Here is a 6,337-nt window from a genome sequence, read left to right on the forward strand (position 1 = left end):
GCGCCACCAGGGAAGCCCTCATTATAGCTTTAATTTGTATTTTCCTAATGACTAAGGATGCTGAAGCATCTTTTCACGTGCTCCTTTGCTGTCTGTATATCCTCTTTGGTGAAGTGTCTTTGTGTATCTTTTTCCCCTATTTTTATGGGGTTATTTATCCTCTTATTGATTAGTAAGCGGTCTTTATATATTCTAGATAAAAGTTCTTTGTTAGGTTTTAATTTTTACAAATATATTCTCTAAGTTTGAGGGAAAAAAGTCTTCATTTTCTATTTTTTTTTTTCTGGTACGCGGGCCTCTCACTGTTGTGGCCTCTCCCGTTGTGGAGCCCAGGCTCCGGACGCGCAGGCTCAGCGGCCATGGCTCACGGGCCCAGCTGCTCCACGGCATGTGGGATCTTCCCGGACTGGGGCACGAACCCGTGTCCCCTACATCGGCAGGCGGACTCTCAACCACTGCGCCACCAGGGAAGCCCAGTCTTCATTTTCTTAAACGTATTATTTAAAAAGTAAAAGTTTTAAATTTTCATGAAGGCCAATTAATTGCTTTTTTTAAATACAGTTTGTCATGAATTTAGGTCTATGACCCATTTTATTTTATTTTTTAATTTTTATTTTATATTGGAGTATAGTTGATTTACAATGTTGTGTTAGTTTCAGGTGTACAGCAAAGTGATTCAGTTATACATATACATACATATAACTATTCTTTTTCAGATTCTTTTCCCATGTAGATTACAGAGTATTGAGTAGAGTTCCTTGTGCTAAATAGTAGGTCCTTGTTGATTGTCTTTTATATATGGCAGTGTGTATATGTTAATCCCAACTTCCTAATTTATCCCCCCCCCACCTTTCCCTTTTGGTAACCATAAGTTTGTCTTCTGTGAGTCTGTTTCTGTTTTGTAAGTTCATTTGTATCATGTTTTTTAGATTCCACATATAAGTGATATCATATGATATTTGTCTTTGGCTGACTTAACTTAGTATGATAATCTCTAGGTCCATCCACGTTGCTGCAAATGCCATTAATTACTTCATTCTTTTTTATGGCTAATATTGCATTGTGTATATTTACTACATCTTTATCCATTCATCTGTCCATAAACGTTTAGGTTGCTTCCATGTCTTGGCTGTTCTAAGTAGTGCTGCAGTGAACATTGGGGTACGTATCTTTTCAGAGTATGGTTTCTTCCAGATAGATGCCTAAGGATTGTGATTGCTCGATCATTATGGTAGCTCTATTTTTAGTTTTTTAAGGAACCTCCATACTGTTCTCATAGTGGCTGTACCAATTTACATTCCCAGCAACAGTGTAGGAGGGTTCCCTTTTCTCCACACCCTCTCCAGCATTTATTATTTGTAAACTTTTTAAAAACTATATTATTTTATTAATCTTTTTTAACATCTTTATTGGAATATAATTGATTTACAATGTTGTTAGTTTCTGCTTTATAACAAAGTGAATCAGCTATATGTATACATATATCCCCATATCCCCTCCCTCTTGAGCCTCCCTCCCACCCTCCCTATCCCACCCCTCTAGGTGGTCACAAAGCACCGAGCTGATCTCCCTGTGCTATACAGCCACTTCCCACTAGCTATCGATTTTACATTTGGTAGTGTATATATGTCAGTGCTACTCTCTTACAAACTTTTTGATGATGGCCATTCTGACCCACGTGAGGTGACAACTCATTGTAGTTTTGATTTGCATTTCCCTAATAATTAGCAGTGTTGAGCATCTTTTCATGTGCTTTTTGGCCATGTGTATGTCTTTGGAAAAATGTCTGTTCAGGTCTTCTCATGTTTTAATTGAGTTGTTTGGTTTTTGTATGTTTTTTGTTTGTTTTTCCGGTACGCGGGCCTCTCACTGTTCTGGCCTCTCCCATTGTGGAGCACAGGCTCCGGACTTGCAGGCTCAGCCGCCATGGCTCATGGGCCTAGCCGCTTCACGGCATGTGGGATCTTCCCAGACCGGGGCACGAACCCGTGTCCCCTGCATCAGCAGGCGGACTCTCAACCACTGCGCCACCAGGGAAGCCCCTGTATGTTTTTTGATATTGAGTTATATGAGGTCTTTATATACTTTGCAGATTAATCCCTTGTTGGTTGCATTGTTTGCAAATATTTTCTCCCATTCTGTGAGTTGTCTTTTCGTTTTGTTTATGGTTTCCTTTGCTGTGCAAAAGGTTTTAAGTTTAATTAGGTCCCATTTGTATATTTTTGTTTTTATTTTCATTACTCTAGGAGGTAGATTCAAAAAAATATTGCTGTGACTTATGTCAAAGAGTGTTCTGCCTACATTTTCCTCTAAGAGTTTTATAGTATCTGGTCTTACATTTAGGCCTTTAACCCATTTTGAGTTTATTTTTGTTTATAGTGTTGGAGAATGTTCTAATTTCATTCTTTTACATGTGGCTTTCCAGTTTTCCCAGCACCACTTATTGAAGACTGTCTTTTCTCCGTTGTATATTCTTGCCTACTTTGTCATGGAATAATTGACCATAGGTGCATGGGTTTATTTCTGGGCTTTCTCTCCTGTTCCATTGATCTGTGTATTTCTGTTTCTGTGCCAGTAATATACTGTTTTGATTACTGTAGCTTTGTAGAATAGCCTGAGGTCAGAGAGCCTGAGTCCTCCAGCTCCATTTTTCTTTCTCAAGATTGCTTTGGCTGTTCAGGGTATGACCCATTTTGAATTGGTAATTGTTTGTATATGGTGTGAGGTAAGAGTCAAGATTTTTTTTTTTTTTTTGCTTATAGCTATCCAGTCGTTCCACTGAATTGCCTTGGCATCTTTATTAAAATGAATTGGCCATATGTATCTTGATCTATTTCTGGACTCGTCTCTTCTTTTTCATTGATCTATTTATCTTTACACCAGTAACTTACTATGTTGATTACTGTAACTTTATTTTTTCTTTTTCTTTTTTTAAATGGTTTGGCTCTTCTTTAAAAATTTATTTTATTTATTTTGGGCTGCGCTGGGTCTTCGCTGCTGTGCGTGGGCCTTTCTCTAGTTGTGGTGCATGGGCTTCTCACTGTGGCGGCCCCTCCCGCTGCAGAGCACTGGCTCCAGGCACATGGGCCCCAGTAGTTGTGGCTCGCGGGCCCAGTTGCTCCACAGTATGTGGGATCTTCCCGGACCAGGGCCCAAACCTGTGTACCCTGCACTGGCAGGGGGACTGTCAACAACTGTGCCACCAGGAAAGCCCTGTAAATTTATAGTAAGTCTTTAAGTCAGATAGTATTAGTCCTCCAACTTATTTTTCAAAATGGTTTAAACTAAGTCCTTTGTATTTCCATACAAACTTCAGAATCAGGTTGTAAATTTCCCCAGAAAAAAAGCCTGTCAGGGTTTTCACTGGGATTGCATTGAATCTATAGAACAGTTTGGTGGAAAGTTGAAGTCTTATCCATACTGAATCACTGACTCAGGAACATGAGATATCTCAATTATTTAGGCCTTCCTTAATTTCTCTCAGCAGCGTTTGTTAGTTCCAGTGTAAAGGTAATGCAAAACTTTTGTCCATTTTATCCCTGAAGACTGCAATTGTTTTGATGCTGCAGTATTGTTTTGGAAACATTTCTAGTTTTACATTGCTAGTGTATAAAATATAATTTATTTCTGTATATGGTCTTTTATCCTGAAACCTTGCTAAATTCACTCTAGCAGCTTTTTATATGTGTATTCCATATGATTTTTCACATAGATGATCATGTCTGCAAATACAGTTAACAAAATAAGCTTCTTCCTTTCCAATCTGGTTCTTTTATTAACTTATTTATTTATTCTGGCCTATGGCACTGGCTAGAACCTCTAGTACAGTTCTGAATAGACTAGTGAGTGAACATATTTGTGTTGGTCCTGATCTTACAAGAAAGCACTTAAGTCTTTCAAAGATGCCTTCAATGAGGTTGGGGAAATTCCCTTCTATTCCTAGTGTGCTGAGAGTTTTTATCTGGAAAGGATGTTGGATTTTTTTTCCAGATGTCTTTTCTGCCTTATTGAGACAAACTTATCTTTTTTCTTCTTTAGTCTATGTTTATATATTGTGAATTATACTGATTTTGGAATGATAAACCAAACTTACATTCCTGGGATAAATTTTACTTGACCATAATATATTAAGTTTCTTTTAAAATATATTGCTTGGGCTTCCCTGGTGGCACAGTGGTTAAGAATCCGCCTGCCGATGCAGGGGACACGGGTTCAAGCCCTGATCTGGGAAGATCCCACATGCCACGGAGCAACTGGGCCTGTGCGCTACAGCTACTGAGCCTGCACTCTGAAGCCCACGTGCCACAACTACTGAAGCCCGTGTGCCTAGAGCCCATGCTCCGCAACAGGGGAAGCCACCTGAATGAGAAGCCTGTGCACTGCAACGAGGAGTGGCCCCTGCTCGCTGCAACTAGAGCAGCAACGAAGACCCAACGCAGCCAAAAATAAATAAATTTTTTAAAAAACCCCAAACCCTCTGCTTTGTTTAAAAAAATAAATAAATTGCTGGGTTTGATTTGCTTACATTTTAAGAATTTTCTTTCCTTGTAATACCTGTGTCTAGTTTAGGAATCAGGGTCTGCTGGCCTCAGAATGACTTAGGATGTATTTCTTTCTCTTCAATGGACTGAGAACTATGTGGTAATTTGCATCTTGTCTCTTAATTTTGATTATTCTGGTCATTTATCAATTTTGTTGATCTTTCAATAGAACCAGCTTTTGGTCCTATTATCTGTTTTTCAGATTTGATTTTGCTTATTTCTGCTCTTATTTTCTTTCTTCTGTTTACTTTGGGTTTCATTTGCTCTTATTTTTCTAGTTTCTTAAACTGGGTGCTTAGGGTCATTGAAGACCTTTCCTCCTTTCTTATAAAGTTGTTTAATGCTACAAATTTCCCTCTAAGTATTGCTTTAGTTGCATCCCCAGTCTTTGATGTATTTTCATTTTCATGTAGTTTAAAATATTGTCTTATTTTCCTTTTAACATCGTCTTTATCCAAGGGTTATTATTTATGTTAATTTCAGAATATTTGGGGATTTTCGAAATCTTTCTGTTATTTATAATTTGATTCCATCCTGGCCAGATAACACACCTGTATAATTTGAATACTTTTAAATTTGTTTAATGAGATATTTTATGGCCCAGAATATGCTCTTAGTAAATGTTCTATGTGCAGTTGAAAAGAATGTGTATTCTGCTGTTATGGGTGGAGTGTTCTGTGAATATCAATTAAGTCATATTGGGTGATAGTGTTTTTAAGTGTTCTATATCTAGTCATTTTCTAATTTTTCTATCAGTTATTAGAGGGGTGTTGATATCTGAGTATAATTATGGATTTGTCTGTTTCTCATTACAGTTCTCTCATTTTTTGCTTCAGGTATGTTGAAGCTCTCTTATTAGTGCATATTTAGGGCTGCTGTGTCATCTTGATGAACTGGCCCTTTTTTCATTATGAAATAACACTTTATCTATTATTTTTGCTCTAAAGGGACTCTGATAGTAATAATGCCAGTCCAACTTTCTTTTGATTAGTATTATCACAATACATCTTTTTCCATCAGTTCTTTTGTGTCTTCATATTTAAAGTGGGTTTCTTTTAGGCACCATACAGGTGGATCATACATTTTTTTATCGTTTGGTAATCTCTGCCTTTTAATTGGGGTTTTTTGACCATTTATATTTAATGTGATTATTGATATGGTTGCATTTAAATCTACCATTTTAAAATTTTGTATTTATCTTATTCTTTGTTCCCTTTTTCCTTGTCTTCTTCTTCTTGGATTAACTGAATATCATTCTTTGATTCACTTTGTCTCCTCTGTTGGATTATAAATGATAATTCTTTGTGGTGTTATTTTAATTGTTCCTTTAGGGTTTGTAGTTAGTATGCATCCTTAACATGTCAGTCTACCTTCAAGTTGTATAACACTTGATATGTATGGATCTTACAGCAGTATACTTAATTTCACTCCTTTTTTATTGTCATATTTTGTACTTCAACATATATATAAACCCCACAACACATTGATGATTTTGTTTTAAACAGCCAGTAATCTTCTAAAGAGATTTTAAAAGTAGGTAGGTGTCTTTTATGTTTACCAACACATTATCATCTCTAGTACTCTTCATTAGAGTAGATCCATTTTCCTTCTGCTTGAGGGACATCCTTTTACATTTCTGGTACTGTAGATCTGCTGGTGATTAATTCTTTCAGCTTTTGTATGTCTGAAAAAAGTTTTATTTTGCTTTCATTTTAAAAAATATATTTTTATTGATTATAAAATTCTAGGCTCACCTTTTTTTTTTCCTTTGAATAATTAAAGTATTTTGCTCTAAT

This window comes from Leucopleurus acutus, assembly GCF_964270905.1.
Source record: "Leucopleurus acutus genome assembly, chromosome: 5".
NCBI lineage: Eukaryota > Metazoa > Chordata > Mammalia > Artiodactyla > Delphinidae > Leucopleurus > Leucopleurus acutus.